Source organism: Coccinella septempunctata, chromosome 6, assembly GCF_907165205.1.
Source record: "Coccinella septempunctata chromosome 6, icCocSept1.1, whole genome shotgun sequence".
NCBI lineage: Eukaryota > Metazoa > Arthropoda > Insecta > Coleoptera > Coccinellidae > Coccinella > Coccinella septempunctata.
In genome coordinates, this window is record NC_058194.1 from 6,256,681 (window position 1) to 6,276,770 (window position 20,090).

Below are 20,090 nucleotides of genomic sequence, written 5' to 3' on the forward strand. Positions count from 1 at the left end.
TAACAGGTATGTATGTTTTGCCGTGTGAAATATTGTCATCCTTTCTGGATTTTCAATGACATCGTTTATTGCGGTGGTTAACTTGTCATGAATGATCTAAAGATTCTTGATCCAAGTTTCGTAAACCATCAGGTCCGGGTGTTTTCTAGTTTTGTGGTTCCCTGATCTATGTGTGACCTGTTCCAAACCATGATATTTTCTAAATTTTTCATCATTTTTCTCCCGCGATTCTCTTCCAAGTATTCCGTGAGTCGTCCATTGTCTTTTCTTATAGCCTTTCTGTTTTATTTTGTCATTTTTGCCCATATGATTTTCGCTGTTATTGGTGCTGCACAGTAAAAATTTAGATGCTGATATTCCGTTCTCTAGGTAATCAGGTAAAACGTCCTTATTGTAGATGTCAATTAAGAGTATTAGCTTCTTGGGAGATGCTATTTTATGAAGAATATTTGTTCCTTCAAATTCGGCAACGTGTCTCCTCATGTCAAAATCAACTTGTAGGCGGAGCTCTTCCCTGTCATTCATGTTCACACACATTTGCGTTGCAACATGGACCTTCGACAGTTCAGTGCGAGACGTCGAAGCGAGTAGACGTGTTGAATGATTTCAGTGCGATACGTTCAAGCGAGTAGACGTGTTGAATGATTTTTCGAGCATACGATTTGGGAATTTGATTGAATACTGATTATTCGGGAGAGCTCAGTGAATGAGTTTTGTTGTGTTGTTATTGTATACAGTCCAGATCAAAAGATCGTTGGTTGTGCAGATTACATCAAGTGAGACTTTGTCTATATAATAATTGGTTATTTTTGTTCTTTTCTCTCTTATTGATATTTATCGCCATTCTGAAAAACTAAAACGTTTAGCCATGTCGGAGAGCTCAGATAATGAGGGTTCCTACAAGGAAGCTTCCGATGAAGTCGAGGAAGACATTAGCGAAGGTGAGTCCATGGGTCGGACAAATTTACGCGAAAAAAATAACTCATGAAAGCCGAAATCGCTAAACTCAATGAAACGTTTCGATTTTGATAAATGAGCTCCGCTAAGCCAAAGAGGAAATTGTAAAACTTTCTGCGCTGAAGCCCCCAACTTTCGCCGAAGTTGCCAATTCGGTGGGGAAAAAAGTAATTCCTGTGGAGATCAGGAAAAGCCCTACAACGCCTTAGGTCAAACCCCAAAATGCGCCTCCTACAAAGCGCGCGCGCAAAGAAGGTTCCTCGTCTGATGAGGAAAATATCAGAAAGGCACCAGAAGTGACTAAGAAGGAAAAAATTCCAGCCATCACGATGATGGGCACCTCAAATTGGGTAGAGATATCCGAAGCTCTCTACACAAAAAAGATCAACTACAACCGCGCAACTGTAGTTAAAGACGGTATAAAAATCATTGCGTCAACCGTGGATGATTTTAGAAAAATCATAAAATTCTTCGAGCAGCATGGTGAAGAATTTTTTACCTACCAAATGGAGGAGGAGAAGAAGATATATGCCGTCATCAGGCATTTACCAATCGACGCTGATCTTGCTTTGATTAAGGACGACCTTATATTCCAGGGAATATCAGACGCTGAGGTGTCCGGAATGACATCGAACAAGACGAAGAAGCCCATACCTCGCTACCTGGTTAAAACCCAGAAAAACGAAATCTTCGAAGTGAAGCGACTCTACAATATCTGTATTGTATCAACAGTGTTGTTGATATAACGTGCATTCAACAAAATCTTTCGTCAAGTGAGTCCATATTAAATTTACGAATAAACTACTCATCTTTTAGAACGTATATGCATATTTTAGAACAAAAGCGGAAAATAGTAGATTATATGAGATAATTGTATATTGTATCAATTTTTGTATTCCAACTCTAGTCGTTGATTTAAATGTTAATTACAACAAAGAGGTACTTCAATCAACGCCATAGTATTCTATTCTCTACTTTGCAAAGCAGAAAATTGTTTTTGACCTGCAAAGTTTATGAACAGACAATTCGGAACGCTACAAGAGAAAATCGAAGGATGATTTTGAAGCGTTGAAGGCTTCGAAATTATTAAATCTGTGTACCGAAAAATCTATTATAGGTAGCCAATATGTATCTATATTTAGAATCACAGCAGTTAATACTGAGCCCATAATGTACCGGCACCCGGCACTAGTGCCAAGCGCTACGTAATCGGTAGCATCGCAGCTTACAGGCGGTCCGAGGAAGGTTGAATTTCTCGTACTTTTCAAACCTCGAAAATACTTATAATGTATCAAATAAGAAAGAGATATTTCCAAGTGAGAAAATATAAATAGCCAACAGTTAAAAATTTGAAGCAAAACGCCTAAATTTCGCGTTGAATGACATTAAGAATTTACGCGATCGATCCTAGACACGCGGGTACCGAGCGAAATTCTATACACAAATCCACTACGGGCGTTAAGCTGGGTGATCACAGCTTACAAGGCGTTTCAGGGCTAGGTCCGTTGTTCCTATCGTAGTTTGCCCGCTACTACGTTGTTTCATAAGAAAAATGTAAATAGGGAGATTATTTTCCTCAATTATTGTTTTCGTTTCATCATTTATTTATATTATTGTTATACTATTATGTCATTAATTTTCTTCGAATTTGTTAGGGAAGATGAGCTTCCCTAGCTTCCATGGTATACACGCGAACACGCCCATGTAGGTGCCAAAGGAACGGACATGCACCGAACAAATGCTCCGTCCCGAGGAGATGCGTGAAGTGCTCAGGAAGCCATAATAGCAATGAGTGCACACTCGCCAGAAAAAGGGAAGAGAGAAATGCCACATGCGTCTTATGTGGAGAAGAGGGCCATCCAGCTAGCTACAAAGGATGTAGCGAGTTCAAGATGGTGACCAGAAAGAAAAATCCCTGAAAACCAGCTGAACAGAAAAAGCCGGTAACAAAAACAACAACTACTGTTCAAAAAATTCAGGGAGTAGCGAAGGCCAAACCTACAGAACAGGAAAAGAAAAGGGAGACTGCAAAACCAGTTCAGAAAAAAAGAAGAACAGAAGCAGCTTCCAATGAAACAGGCTGCGAGCAGTCAACAGGAGAAGAAAAAGATATCTGAATCAGCCGATAATTCAAATATCTTCACGGAAAAAATTTTCAACAAGATAATGTTGAAAATTGAGAGGGAAATGGAGAAAAAACTCCAGGCATTATTTAGTAAACTGAATTAATGGACCTTACGGATATTAGGAAGAAATCCCTCAAGATAATCTCGTGGAACATAAACGGAATCAACACCCGGAAAGTGGAGATAAAAGAAATAATATCAGAGAGACAACCTGATATTAAAGCCCTAGAGGAAACAAGAATAAGCCGGAACAGACGACTGAATTTCATGAATTATGAAACGTATAGATGTGACAGAATTACAAACACTGGAAGGGGAGTAGCAATATTTGTGAAAACAGATCTAAAACACTACTTCAAAAGTAGATCCGACGAAAAACACAAAAAGAAACGGAAACAGTAACGATTGTTGCCGAATTAAATCGTCAAAGAGTCGAAATTACCTCGGCATACAAGCCACCACAAAACAATTTATTGGAAGATAAAACAAAATGACCAGAGTTACCGACATATCTTGCTTTTGGTATAGGAATACCAGATGTAATAGATATCGCGATATTGAAAAATATAACTCAAGAATTCTCGATTGAAACTTTGGAAGATGGCCAGTAAGGCAAGATGGCCGTTATACGTGTAGTAAGTGCTCGAAGACAATAAGTCGTTACGACGACTCAATTTCATGCTCTAAAGATAGTTCACATCTACTTCACATTCAGTGTGTAAATTTAACCGTACAAAGTCTTGAAACATTCAGAAAATCTGGCACCTTTAAATCCTGGTTCTGCGATGATTGCAAAGATATTGTGTGTAATATCTTTGGATGATTGTTCTCCAGTAGACATAACCTCAAAAACTGATTGTCCAAAGGACGTAGATTATTCCACTGAGAAACTATTCGGAAATATTGAAGATACTATAACTGATACTCTCAGGTCATTGCTTATGCCCATGCATGGTACATGACTTGAAAGTGGAAATTGAGAACCTTCGAGAGGAAGTTTCAGGCCTGAGGAGCGAAAATATGCGAATTCTTCAGTATATCGACTCTCAAGGAATTGGAAAGGACCCTAAGATCAAAAAATATGCTGAAGTTGTAAGACAGAATAGCAATCCGAAAGTGAAAATTTATAAAAATAATGCAACACGCCAACTGTCAGCGAGATAAAATCTCCAACAGAGGAAACAGCAGCAAAACACCATCCAGAGGACAAAAGTGTCAACACTATACCTATATAGCCAGAGCAAGAGTTATGTCCAAAATACCATTGAGGATAATTTCATACCTGTAAGAAACAAAAGAACTAAACGTGTGGACAAAACCATCGTTGGAAGCGGTAAGGCTGAAGAAATGTCCATTAGAGGTATCCCTAAGTATGGATATTTGCACGTTTGTAAGCTCGATCCTTCATTGAAAATTGAAACCCGATCTATTAGTCAAACATCTCAACACAAAAGGATTCGTTGGAGTAATATGTGAAAAATTGGAGTCAAAGAGACCTAAAGAATATTCATCCTTCAAAATAACGGTTCCTGCTGAGGATTTTGAAGCTGTAAAAAATCCAGACTTATGGCCAACAGGGAGTAGAATAAACCATTTTTAATTCCGTCTCAACAGAATGAAAACGCCAATGATAGGTGCATAATTGTACATCAAAATGTTCAAAGTTTAAGAAATTGTGTACTTAGGTTAAATCAGTTTGTAAACAATCATAGAGCATGCTTCATAGCTGTCACTGAACATTGGCAACATTGAACTCTATGGGTTCCCATAGAGTTCAATGATTGGCAAGAAGAACTCGATTCACTTGTCATTGGTGGTTTCAAGTTGTGTTCTGAATACTGTAGACCTGGTGGTTTTGGCGGATGCGCAATTTATTGTAGAAATGATATATTTTGTGAAGACCGTCCAGATCTAGTTAGTTTAAGTATTCCACATGTCATTGAATGCTCGGCTGCAGAAGTACGTGGAAGCATAGACATAGAGACATGGACTGAGCAATGTCAGCATGAAATTGGCTTTTTTTATAGAAAGAGAGAAATGATCGTCGGCAATTTACCTGTCTCTTTTTTGTTCACATAGAGGTGAGTGTAGACCAATCAAAATTTTAGAAAGAGACAACTGCATTCCCGACGTGCGTTTTTCTCTGTCACTTTTTTTGACCGTATTTCATGCATAGATAGAAAGGGAAGGCACAGTCCATGGCTATATGTCTATGCGTGGAAGGGATAGGAACATAGGAAGTATGTTATTGTTTCAATTTATCGACCCGATACATATCCCCGTTGTAATATTAATTTGTTTTTTGAAAATATTCAGAAAGTTCTTCCAAAACTAACAGCTGAAAATGGTCATTTCGTAATTGCTGGTGACTTCAATATAAATTTGCTGGCGAATGACCATGATAAACAGAAATTTATTTCGATATTGGAAGGATTTGATGCTTGTTTTACAATTCATGAACCAACTCGGGTTACACATAACTCTTCCACATGTATCGATAACTTCATTACAAACTTGATTGATTATTACACTTACGTTGTACCGTCTCATTTGTCTGACCACACCGCTCAACTTTTTTCGTTCACATTCAATAAAATTCCAAAGGTCATAAAGGAGCAAATTCGCCTCATAAACGACTCTACTATGGAAGGTTTTTTGGAGGGTCTATCTACAGTGAACTGGAATGATCTTTCAATCTACCAAAACACAGTAAATGTCGATTCAATGTGGGACATATTTTTCAACAAATATAAGTCCATATTTGATAGATCATTTCCTCTTGTAACGATCAAAGGTACTTCTTCCCAGAAAAAATATGTGGACACATCTCAAGATATAGTGAATCTAAAAAACCAATTGGATTACCTGTACCTGATTTCTCGTTACCGCTCGGAATATCTTGATATTTACCGCAAAACGAAAGCTTTATATGATGAAAGTCTCAACATGAATAGGAAAAAATTCATAAGTGATCATATCAGAAATTCCAAAAATAAATCCAAAGCGGTCTGGAATATGATATATCAAATCACGGGACGTAAAAATGAAACTCAAAAAGGATTGTTAAGATCCAATAATCCCCAGAAGCTTGCGGATGATTTCAATAGGCATTTTACCAGCGTCTCCTCCTTATTGATATCTCCTACTCCAAATTGTATCCAATCTGCTCCAGTAGCTGATTGTATTCATCGGAATTTGAGGTCGTTTTTTCTTTTCGAGGTTACATCGGATGAGGTTGTCAGGACTGTAAGGGGAATGGCAAATAAAAGTTCTTCTGGTTTTGATGGGATACCGATGACTGTTATTAAAAAGTCTATTTCTATAATAGCGCTGCCAGTAGCCCACATAATGTATACTGCCTTTAAAGAAGGAGTTTTCCCGAAATCTCTGAAGATAGCTATCGTGAAACCTTTATTCAAGAAGGGAATTACAGATCATCCTGGGAATTATCGTCCGATAAGCTTGCTAACTTCCTTTTCGAAATTGTTTGAGAAAATTTTGGTGAATCGGCTTTTAAACTTCTTCCGAAAATCAGGTGGGTTTTCGGATTGTCAACATGGTTTTTTGAAGACAAGAAGCACTGATAGAGCGATTTTTGAACTGGTGCGGTCAATTATTGGGGCCTTGGATGGCGGTAGGGTACCAATGGGGCTTTTTGTTGATTTTTCCAAGGCTTTCGACTGTGTGGTCCATGAGAAATTGCTACATAAATTATCTCTTTACGGAATTCGAGATAAACAACTAGATCTTATGAAGAGCTATTTGCAAGACCGAGTTCAGAGAGTGTGTCTTGAAGTTGATGGTGTCTCATACTATTCCTCTGATGAAGTACTGAGCGTTGGAGTGCCTCAGGGTGGTATCGCCGCACCACTACTCTTTCTGGTGTATGTGAACGATTTACCGGAGAGCATTCTGATGGATTTCATTTTGGGTTTAGCTAATGCAAGTCCGGCTCTTGATTTTCAATCGGGAGAATGCGGTCATGAGGTTGTTACGTACGCGGACGATACCAATATGCTGGTGGTAGAGGCTGACGTTGCCAAATGTATGGAGTCCACGCAGAAGGGTTTTTCTTCTATCGCCAACTGGTGCCGCCAAAACCAGCTCGTTCTCAATTTAGAAAAAACCGAGTGTATGTTTTTTTGTACCTCGCACAATAAAACAGTAAAACCTGAGAATATAGATCTTTCAGGACAGATTAAAGATCTTACTGTGAGTACACACAGTACTTTAGGTATTGTTCTGGACCAACATTTGAGTTGGTGTGATCATATAGGTTCACTTCAGAGTAGACTAAACTCTGTACTTTATACTCTTCGAGTACTTGTACGTCAAGCTGACCTAAGCTTACTAATATATAGGTTCACTTCAGAGTAGACTAAACTCTGTACTTTATACTCTTCGAGTACTTGTACGTCAAGCTGACCTAAGCTTACTAAAGACCGTGTATTCCTCTAATTTTCAAAGTTTAATGGCGTATGGAATCATTGCGTGGGGAAATAGCTTCGATATCACTAGGATATTCGTGATCCAAAAAAGAGCTTTGAGAACTATTCTTCGTTTGCCATCCAGAGAATCTTGCCGTGGATAGAATATTAACACTTACCGGTTTGTACATATACAGATGTCTTGTTTTCCTACAAAAGAATGAACATTTTTTTGAGAAACACTTGAATCTAAACAACACCAGACGTACCCAAAAGTATCATTTACCGAAGTATTCCCTCACATTAGCACAGAAAAATGTCGAATATATGTGCCTCAAATTGTTCAGTAGGGTACCAAAGCAGTATCGCGCTTTAACGGACACCAAAAAATTCAAGGAAGCTATCCTAAATGTTTTAATAGATTTAGAGCCATACTCAATAGATGAATATATGAACTCTTAATATGTTTTTTAAGCTGTTCTCATGTATTTTATAGTTAATTTCTCATTTCTTTTCATTTTGCCTTGTTGCTTTTGTTTCCCATATATTATGACGTATTTCATCTTCAGAATGTAATTCAGATTATGAAATAAACCTCAAACAGCAATACCGTGGAATTGACAATTGGAGAAGAAACAATAGAAAAACTGATGGAAATAAGAGAATATACCAATTGGGCTAAATACAGCCATTTAATACAATCGGAAATAACAGAAATTCCAACCATAAGCACTCCAGAGGATCAGGAATGTGCGGTTGATAAACTGGAAGAGATTATATTGAAAGCTTACGAAAAAAGGACGAGAAGATTGAAGAGACCAGCAACAAGTCATCCGCATGGCGATACGCCTAAAGAAGACAAAAGATCTTATACGAGAAAATCGACGATTCAGAAGAATATATCGGATGAATATAAATGATCTGGACAAAAGGAACCTCAACCGCCGTAGCCAAGTTCTGAAAAATGCCCTAAAAGATCTAAGAACAAGCAGATAATAATAATAATAATAATAATAATAATAAACGTCTTTTATTCACATTTTCAATATAACACAGGCGAAGTTTAGCCTACGGCTATTATTACTCTTAACCTGTGTCATACAAACATACAAATATTACAGCGCTCTACAATCCACATTCAAGAATCATGATTATACATTTTCCGAGTGTACAGAATACCCAATAGGTTACGGAGGAAAAACACCACAAATATTCACACCATGAGAGGGAAAAAAGCATTAGGACAATAAAACGTTATTCCAACATTAACGCCATAAGTCGAGAAGTCTTGCCTTTAGAACACGTTTCAACCGAAACTCAGAAACATGCAAATAATCAATGAGAAGTGAATTGTACACTTTGGCGGCCTGATAACTGAAAGATTTCTGAAACACAGCACTGGAGTGTCGAGGAATGCTAAGATGATTTTTGCCCCTCACTACAACTGAATGAACAGCCGATCTAGGAACAAGTATATTATAGAGTTCGACAGGAATTTTATATTCGACTATTTTATATAAGAAAACACATATTTTCTTCGAACAAACATTGGAAGCCAACCCAGCGAAACGACAACAAAAATTCTGTACCTTCTGAATGCGGTGCTGCTCGAAATTCGTCAAATAATTTCCATAGACAACATCTCCATAATAGAATCTTGACAGAACTAAGGATTCATTGAGAATTTTACGAATAGAACGGTTAAAACAATGTCTATGAGAATATATTACTTCAAGATGCAGAATGATGTCTTGAGCAGGTTGTTTACATGAAAAGTGTACTTGAGATCAGAATCGAACGTTATTCCCAAGTTCCTAACGGTGTCAACAATGGGCAAAACTAAATCATTAATTCGCACCTGAAACATCTGGGACAGACACACCCTCAATCTCCTATTCCCGAACAACATTACCTTACACTTACCCCCAGTCAATTTCAGATTGTGTCTCCCAGCCAAATTACTCACCGTTTCAAGGTCACTGTTAATATTATCTTCCGACTTGAACAAAGTTGTCCGCATTCAAGTCAAAATAAATCTGAGTATCATCAGCAAAGGCTTGATATCTACAATATTTATTGGGAGTAAGGATATCACTCGTATAAATAACAAAAAGCAGCGGTCCTAGAACGGACCCCTGCGGCACTCCAGAAGTGACTCTACGTGAAGTAGATAAAACATTATCTATTAGAGCCCTCTGAGAACGGTTATTTACATAAGAGCGAATGAAAGAAATGAAATTTTCAGAGAAGCCGTAATATTTCAGCTTAGAACAGAGCAATGTGTGATTGATGGTGTCAAATGCTTTTGAAAAATCCAGGGTTATCAAAGCTGTCATGTTTTTTCCATCAGAACTTTTGACGATATCATCTGTCACCTGAACTAATGCGGTCGACGTGCTATGTCCTGCCCTAAAAGCTGCTTGACAATTTGGAACAACATTGTTTTCCGTAATATACACTGTAATTTAACGATGAATAGCCCTTTCAAGGATATTTGAAATAGCGGGCAAAATACTAATCAGTGTGAGATCTGAAAACTGCTTAGGGTCATTAACTTTACTTAGGGGCCTAATAACCGCAACCTTCCATGACTCTGGAAAATAATTCTTTTCAATGCAACAATAATTCACAATATGGGTTATATAATCATTAAGTAGAGGAACACAGTACTTTAACATATTGATAGTTATACCATCGAAACCGACAGCATTCGACTTTATGGTCGAGATAATTTCCCCCACCTCATCAACAGAAAGCAACCGTAGCTCAAAAGCATTTTCAGGGTTCTTCAATTTGGGATATCTCTCTGTAGAGTAGAAACGCAAAAGATCACCATCAACAGCCCCATCGACAAAAACGGAACTGAAATAATTGTTGGCCTGCTCTGGCTGCTGCAGGCTGAGCGGCAAGCGAATATTACCCCCACAGGATTGATCCCCCTTAGATTCTTCCACAATAACCTAGAATCTCCCGCCTGGAAAATACCATCATAATATGCACTCTTCTCCCGTCTTAAGGACGACAAAGTAAAATGATGTAATCTCTTATAACGATCCCAATCATCGGGTGCTTTAGTTATTTTGAATTTTGCTAGCGCCGAATCTCTTTCCTTCATCATCATTTTAATAGGAAAAGTCAACCATGGGGCATGTTTCCTTGTCATACGAGCAGCCCTTAAAGGAGCATGCTTCTGGAACACCCCCAGAACCAGACTGTAGAAAAACTTCACCTTCTCACTTGAGGAAGAAATTACTGATCATAGCCCAACAATGCTCTTGATGGGCCAAAAAAAAGAGAATTAATGAAATAAATCAGGAGAAAATAGTGAGGAAGTCAAAACTGAACATAGCAAAGCTAAAAGAAGGATTGATGGAGGTTGACTGGTCAACCATCATGAATGAGAGTGACCCAGAATAGCGACAAGAATTTTTTTATTCACATATAAAGAATTAATCAATAATTCGATGGAGGAATACACTATAAATATTAAAAAGTACAAAGAAATAAAGAGCTGGATTACTAATGCTAGAATAACGTCTATAAGGATTAGGGATAAAATGAAGAATCTTGTCAATATCGTGTGGTGACCGTACTGTGAACAGCATTCTGATCGCTCCTTAAATTGTTTCAAATTTGAAGTATGTATACATTGTTCTCTTTTTGTTTTTTCGAGTTCCTCTCCATTTAGCTGAGAGTAGTTCTGCTTCGTTTCGCTCTGAAATTAATATTTTAAAAGAAACATTCAATAATGTCGTTGTGTAAACATTGTAATCAGTTAGCGAGTACTCGGAAATCGGCCTGTATCATGTGTGGTGGATGTCATGAATATTTCCACGTGAATGGGATTTGCTGCGATGTCTATAAACATCAGGTGTCGTCATTGGAGAACATGCCAGGTACAATTTGGAGGTGTACCGAATGCAGAGATAACGCATCTGATCTATCCGGCCGCACAGCTGTCCCAGAATTAGCTGCCGGTTCCCGCAGTTCTTCTACTCCTCGGGTATGTCCTGCTGACCTTGATGTGGGGAATGTTCGGGAGGATGCGATGGGCCGGTTGGTTGAGGTGGTACAGAGTCTTCGCGAAGCCGTCAATTTCTGCTCAGACAAGGTGACCGACTTCGAGAAGAAGCTGAATGGTTTCAGTGAGATGGTTGCCAGGATGAAAAGGTTGGAGAAGGATAATGAATCTTTAAGGAAGGAGTATCTTTTCTTAATAGCAAATTAAGTGTAATGGAATAAAAATCTCGTTCCAATAATATAGAGATTCAGAATGTTCCCGAAAAGAATAAAGAAAATCTTCAAGATATTATGGTGAAACTTGCTTCTCATATCAACGCTGACTTTAATGTGGCAATGATAGATACGATATCGAGAGTTCAATCTAAGTCAAAAATGGGCCAAAAAACATTGTTGTTAGATTTGTCTCACGAATAAACCGTGATGAATTTTTGAGTGCCTACAAGGCGAAAAAGCGAGACAATGGCGAGCATTCAGGAGTTTCTGTTCAAAGTGTTGCTGGTAGGATCTATATAAATGAACATTTGACCATGGAAAACAAAATCTTGTTCAAGGAGGTACGTTCTGCTGCGAGAGAGAAGCCCTATAAGCATGTATGGGTTCAGAATGGAAATATCATGTTGCGGAAGGACGGTACATCTAGGATATAATTCATATTCACCGCGACTACGATTTGTCCAGTCTTTAGATTTTTATTATCAGAATGTTCGCGGTCTCAGAACGAAACTTGAGGATTTCAAACTTAGTGTGAGTGTTAACAGTCATGATGTCATTTTTATAACTGAGTCTTGGCTAAATTCTGGTATTTACGATTCTGAAGTGGTTGATCTGAGGGAATATTCGATTTTTCGTCGCGATAGGATTTCACATACCAATAAGAATATAAGAGGTGGAGGAGTATTCATCGTAGTTAAGAACTATCTTAGGCCCTCGCCTGTTCAGGGTTTCCAGAGTGAGGCTGAGGATGTATGGGCTCAGATTTCATTTGGCAATCAAAGGATCTTGTTGTGTTGTGTTTACCTTCCACCCGGAGATAAAGAATCTGCTCTTTGTTTCACTTTTAATCTTTGCATAAAAAGATTGAAGGTTGCTCACTTTTAATTGCTGGCGATTTCAATTGTTCATCGTTGTCTTGGATTCCCAACGACACTAATGATTTTTTGGAGGCTTCAAATGTTGATCCCAAATACCAAGAACTAATTGATCTGTTTTCATTCTTGGAGTTGCAGCAATATAATAGTGTTAAGAATGTCAAAGATAATATTTTAGATTTAGTGCTCTGTAATAAAACTCTAATAGGAAATGTTTCACATTGCTGCAGTCCATTGACCCGAGAGGACACTTTTCACCCTTCATTAGAAATCTTTTTTCAGTCTGGTCCTCAGTTCAGTGATTGGAGGAGCACTTTGGGTGGATGCTACAATTTCAAGGCAGCGGATTACGATCTGATCAATTCTAAGATTGTAGACATCAACCTTCGAAGGAGGTACTGAAAAGTGAAGACGTCAATATCAATAAGTATGTTGTTAATGACCTCTGTTGATTAACACATTGATAACTCTGTTGAAATAAAACACTATAAGATTACCTACATCAATTCTCTCTCCGAGAGAGTAAGTCAGGTTCTGAAAAAGAACAAAGATAACATATCCATCGCAATGAGACCGGAAAATACATGCAAATAAGGCGTTTTTTTCCAAGCTTAGGTCGTCCACCCCCAGGGATCAATTGTCCAATATAATTTACAAGATATCTTGTCTAGATTGTAATGGCATTTACATCGGCCAGACAGGAAGATATCTTAAAACGAGAATCTCCGAACACATGAGAGATGCAAAAAATATTTTGAATCCCCTAAAACGAAAAGAGAACAACACAGCTCTGGCCGACCACGTACTAGAGAAACTCCACCAGTTCGATTTCGAAAACCCCACGATAACAGGATATCAAAAAATCCTTAAGAAAAGACTACTACACGAGATGATATGCATCAAAGGAAACAAAAACTCCATCAACAAAAGGTCCGACTGCGTACTGTATGTCACGTAATTTTAAAGTCATGCTCTATGTTTGTGATATTCTGTATTGTTCGTTCCAGAGCCCTGAAGACGGTCTAAATATAGACCGAAACTGTCGGCATTTTATTGAGTTGGTTTTCTTTAAACCCTTCTAGACCTTTAAGCCCATCATCAATTCAATTAGTCAATATCAATGTTGAAATCTTTTAAAAAAATGTACTAGAAGTTATTCGCCAATGTGTCCCGAGAGTGAAGATTCGCAATAAATTTCCAAGTTATTTTAGTCATAGAACTAAAATATCGATAAAACGTAAAAAAAAGCTTTATAATAAGTGGAAGGTGTATAAGGACCAGCGGCATTATTTTGAGTATAAAAAGATTAGAAAACTCTGTAGGGTTTATATTAAAGAAGATTTCAAAGAATACATCAGCAAAATTCAGTCTGAAATTGTAGTTAATCCTAAAAAGCTTTTTTCATATATTACGACTGAAGATAAAAGTGTTAGTATTCCCAGCTCTGTTACTTTCAATGGCGAAACCTCTGAAACTGGTCATGAATCGTGTGAGCTTTTTGCAAGAGTTTATGTTGAACCATCTTCTAGCTCATAGGTATCTACAGAATCATTCGAAAATATAGTTCATTGTACCTACTCGTCATTTTTTTGGTGTTCAGTTTTCTCTCGATGAGGTTGAACAGGCTCTCAATAAACTGAACAAAAATAAGGGTGCTAGACCCGATTGCATCCCCTCTTACTTCGTCGTTTCATGTGCTTCTTCATTAAAATATCCGCTTACATTGGTTTACAGTCAGTCTTTGAGTAGTGGTGTGTTTCCTGACAAGTGGAAGGAAGCATGCATTGTTCCTATTTTCAAGAGCGGAGATAGAACTAACGTTATTAATTATAGACCGATAAGTAAATTGTGCATTTTCGAGAAGGTCTTCGAACAGTTGATCTACTCCTCACTTTCTTACTTGGGGACTGACCAAATAATTCCACAGCAGCATGGTTTTTTGAGGAAAAAATCGATTGAAACCAATCTCATTGATTTCGCTGAATTCCTCCATGACTCGCTGGACCTCCGCATTCAAGTGGATGCCATAAATACTGACTTCAGTAAGGCACTCGATAAAATCAATATAAATCAACTCATATCTTCCCTTGCTGGTGTTGGTGTGTGTGGTGTTATGTTGCGTTGGTTCGAATCTTATCTGTCAGGGAGGAGTCAGTTCGTGTCTATTGTGGGTTACTCCTCTAAAGCTTTCGAAACCCCATCAGGGGTGCCTCAAGGTTCCCACCTTGGACCGCTTCTTTTTTTAATATATATATGTTAGAATTAATAAAACACGTGGTTGATACTTTTTATTCACAAAGTAAGATGGCGGTCGGTTATCTAGCACGTGGAGGTGCTCTAACACAGGGTCAGGTACAGAGCGTATCGCCCGACAAGATAGTTCAAGTAATAATCTGTTCGGCCTGTGCGAAGAGAGAGCAGGTAACATTGGAGCACAGAGTTCACAGAGCATAGGTTCTATACTCCTATTCTTCCTTCGACATTCGTCGTCGGACATTATCAGTATATTTTAAGGGGGGTCAAATTAACATTTGCTAACACGGCCATACTGACCACTGAAACGTCCTCGTTTCACTTAGTAGGCATAAACAATATCTTAATATCAAACAAACTTGTTAAAGGGAGCTTGTAAACATAAAACAGTTGAATCTTTGTGTACATGGCTCTGTTTGATGCGCTGGCTCGCGCTGCGGCATTATTATAGGTGGAAAAAAGAGCCAAGCGAGAAAAAAACCACCACCGCTTACTGTTTACAGATCAGGTCAGCAAAACACTTGGAATTTCAAAAGTTGATAAAATTGTCATTTACAACATATAAACTGTTAAATTAGGTTTGTGACATTGCACATAAGTTAGCCTCTACTAGGGACTCCCGTCCGGGCCTTACTTGTCAATTGCACAGAAGTTAGCCTCACTAGCGACCTCCCGTCTAGGCCTTACTTGTCAATATCACAACTGTGAAATTGCACAGAGGTTAGCCTCAACTAGGGACTCCCGTCCGGACCTTACTTCTCAATTGCACAGAGTTAGCCTCACTAGCGACATCCCGTCTGGGCCTTACTTGTCAATATCACTACTGTAAAATTACACAGAAGTTAGCCTCTACTAGGGACTCCCGTCCGGACCTTACTTGTCAATTGCACAGAAGTTAGCCTCACTAGCGACCTCCCGTCTAGGCCTTACTTGTCAATATCACAACTGTGAAATTGAACAGAGGTTAGCCTCAACTAGGGACTCCCGTCCGGACCTTACTTCTCAATTGCACAGAGTTAGCCTCACTAGCGACATCCCGTCTGGGCCTTACTTGTCAATTTTACATATTCGTATTTAAAGTACCGAAAACTTATCATGGAATTTCAAGTGCTTTGGAAAACATTCAACATAAAATGAAAATGAGACAATACAATGGATCATAACATAACAATAAGAATCTCATAAGGAACAGTATAGAACATAAAATCTGATGGACATGAGAATATTTCACTTCATCATGGCGCATCATTGAAACTAGCACTCACTCATCACTATTTGCTTTTTTTAGGCCAAGATCTCATTGGTTCTATTCTGGACTCCTACTCTTCTCAAGGCATAGAGATCGTTTGGTAGGACTGCTTGCACTTCGAAAGGTCCAATAAATGTTGGCTTCAGTTTTTCTTCATTCGATAGATGTCACCTTCATGGAAATTTTCTGATTAACATCAATCGGTAACCTAACCTGATGTTCGAGACCTGCCAGCGTTATACTATACTCCTGGATTGCTCAACGGGAACATTTTACATTCTTGAGAGCGCTTGTCTTGTGTAAATCTTCATAAGAATTCACGTACAAAACAGATCAAACTTTTGCAATTGGTTTTGATTTTCCTGAAACATAACAAAGCGCCAGTATCTTATTTTCACTAGGTATGTTTCGACTAAGTTAGTCGACATGCTTGATATTTTTGTTATTTGACAACATTCGATTTATTCAATACTTTACTAATCGCTCGTCCAATCCTGACAAGTCTAGATTCTAATCTAATGTGCTAATCGATTGTTACGAACACTGGGTGACTAGAGTTTGACTGAACTTGTTTCTCTCTTTTTCTTAACAAAATAAAAATCTTCAGTATATGTCCCTTTCTATCACAGAAATTACATTCAAGACTGGAATTTTCTGGATTAGAATTAAAACAACGTTTCTTTACAATAATCTAACTTTCTATGCCTAAATTTTCCACAGTTCTTACAATTCCCATGAAAGGTTTTGTCTGATTCTGTTTTCAGTAGCTGCTTCATTTTTCTAGTTTTCTACTATTATCCACTAATATGGAGCGTCGGAATCCTATGAAGAAGGCAATTTCAGCTGCTGCATTTCATTCTTAGATTCTTGCACTAATAATCTATTCTAAACTTCTACATTTGTGATATCATGTGCTATCAAGCTCAACACTATTTCCCACGGAAACTTTTCACAAAGTTTCCTGATCGAATTCAACTTGGCATGAGCATACTCTACTAACGAACTAAAATTTGCACTACTTATCAACATGCTAGCTTTAAGCCTCGTGGCCTGAGTTCCTTTCTCAGGGAACGCTATCTCTAAATTCCTAGAAAATGTTGACCAATTTCTAACTATCGGTTTCCAATTTTGATAAATTTTGGCTGCACGGCCTTTCAGGGCTTGCCCACAACAGTATCAGACGTACCTGTTTACGAATTTAATTTGATCAACTTCCTCACTCCACTCCTTGGTTGAAAAGGATGTATCGTCGGGGTCAAACTGGGCTAACGATAATTATGCGATCACCACGTGGTCGGTGTCGTTCCTTAAACTAAACATGTTGGCTAGCAACTCCATCATCTTCATTTGAAGTTGGGCCTGGTTCTCCATTATCCGCATTACCGAAATGGCTTCACTTTCTTCGGGAGCTTTGTTGAGATTTTGCTGGTCCATTTTTTCTTATTCTTGTAGATTCTCACAAAACACAAACAATTTTCACTCACAAAATAGGATCCTCAATTTCTTGTCTCGAAAGAAGAAATTTAATCCCACTTCTGATGTTAGAATTAATAAAACACGTGGTTGATACTTTTTATTCACAAAGTAAGATGGCGGTCGGTTATCTAGCACGTGGAGGTGCTCTAACACAGGGTCAGGTACAGAGCGTATCGCCCGACAAGATAGTTCAAGTAATAATCTGTTCGGCCTGTGCGAAGAGAGAGCAGGTAACATTGGAGCACAGAGTTCACAGAGCATAGGTTCTATACTCCTATTCTTCCTTCGACATTCGTCGTCGGACATTATCAGTATATTTTAAGGGGGGTCAAATTAACATTTGCTAACATATATAAATAATAACTAAGAAATGGATCACGCCTTCATAGTAAGGCAGGTAAATAATAATCAAATTAATTCAGATGCATAACATCCGCAGATAATGAAATCAACGAATGTTACGATCTAAATCGAACTAACAAACTACCATCGCTCGAAGTATTACCAGAAATTTCATTTCGTCGACAAAGAGTAGATGCTGACCATGGTTTCGGTCTTATTTGACCTCGTCAGAGCAACAAAACTCATTCGTCAACGAAATGTTATGAATTGCCGGCTCCTTTTATTCCATATCAGTAACGGGTATGATGTATAAATACATCGTACCGACATCTGACAGAGAATTTTGTTGCTCTGACGAGGTCAAATAAGACCGAAACCATGGTCAGCATCTACTCTTTGTCGACGAAATGAAATTTCTGGTAATACTTCGAGCGATGGTAGTTTGTTAGTTCGATTTAGATAACATTCGTTGATTTCATTATCTGCGGATGTTATGCATCTGAATTAATTTGATTATTATTTACCTGCCTTACTATGAAGGCGTGATCCATTTCTTAGTTTCCATGTACGCGACAGATCGTTTACTGTCATGATCCGAACCTTTCCGCGCTTTTTCCCTTGCTTAATTATCGTAAAATACGATATCTGCAATATATGAATAAGGCATATGGATGCATACTGCTATCTTCGCTCTGAGAGTTAGGAAATTGAATTGGGTTGGTTCCCGTTTCTCTGTCAGATGTCGGTACGATGTATTTATACATCATACCCGCTACTGATATGGAATAAAAGGAGCCGGCAATTCATAACATTTCGTTGACGAATGAGTTTTGTTGCTCTGACGAGGTCAAATAAGACCGAAACCAAGGTCAGCATCTACTCTTTGTCGACGAAATGAAATTTCTGGTAATACTTCGAGCGATGGTAGTTTGTTAGTTCGATTTAGACATAGAAATCATATTATATATTATTACTCTAGAATGCTAATCCAGAAGTAGGAAATGCGGCGAAAAATTGACAGTGGTCGTTAATACGAATGCGTCTCATTAGTTTATTTTCTAGTAGAACGTTGCCGAGTTTCTGAATATTCTGTCAAACGAATCTTATGAAGAGGGGGCAATTCATGTAACGAAGGTATGTCGGACAACAACGCGTTTTCTTTCAGTCATTTGATTTCTCACTGTTGCACGGTCTGCTCAGAGGTAAGAAGTTTTAAGTCACATTTTCTGAAATGTACTTGTGTACTTGTCTAACATATTGAAATAATAAATGCAAAAAAAAAATTCAAAAGTTGAATGAATTATCGAGTTCCACTGATAGCGAAATTCCATTGATGGTATATAGTTCCTAGTATTGCACTAGATCAGGATATTTCAAAATTGTTGCATGGAGTTTATAATATGCACTCAATGCATAGGTACCTGTTCATCTAATGGAATCTGCGATAATATCGAATTGCATTGGTGATATTAAGTTGAGATCTGCTGGAATTTTTGTTGTGAGTTCCAAATATTTAGTAAGCACCAGTTATTACCATGGAATTCGCTATAAAACTCCAATCTTCAGCCAATTCACGGTTTGGTCAAACAATCAATGAATACTCAATAATACTTCTATCGACAAATTTAGATTTGGACTTATAACACGTCACCTCCGAGATCCCGATATATTTTCATTGACTCCTACAACAAGTAGTCATCCATGCGTTCAATACCGACAAGAAGTCCTGTATGAATCGAAAAATAAGTTTTTTCACTTTCAAAAGTCCTGCACCCCCTAATTATTAAGGCTATCTCAAACTTTGAAAAAAAAAAGATACCCTCGGATTCAAGGATAATGAAAGGCTTTTACAGAAATAAAATGAAATCAATTTCATTTCATAGAATTATGAAGTTGAAACAACAAATACAAATTAGGAATCAAAAATTGCAAAAACAAAAATTAAATTTAAACGGAAAATTAAAAGTTAAATAATAAAAGAGCAACTAATATGCAGTATTTGAGCCTCTGTTGCTTAGCAATGCATTCACTCGTCTAGGCATTCCAAAAATTAAATTATTGATTATTTCCTGCGGAATATTCATGCATTCCTCGGTAACAGCTACAATAAGTTCTTGTGAATTTCGTGGTGGATTATTTCGACGGAAAA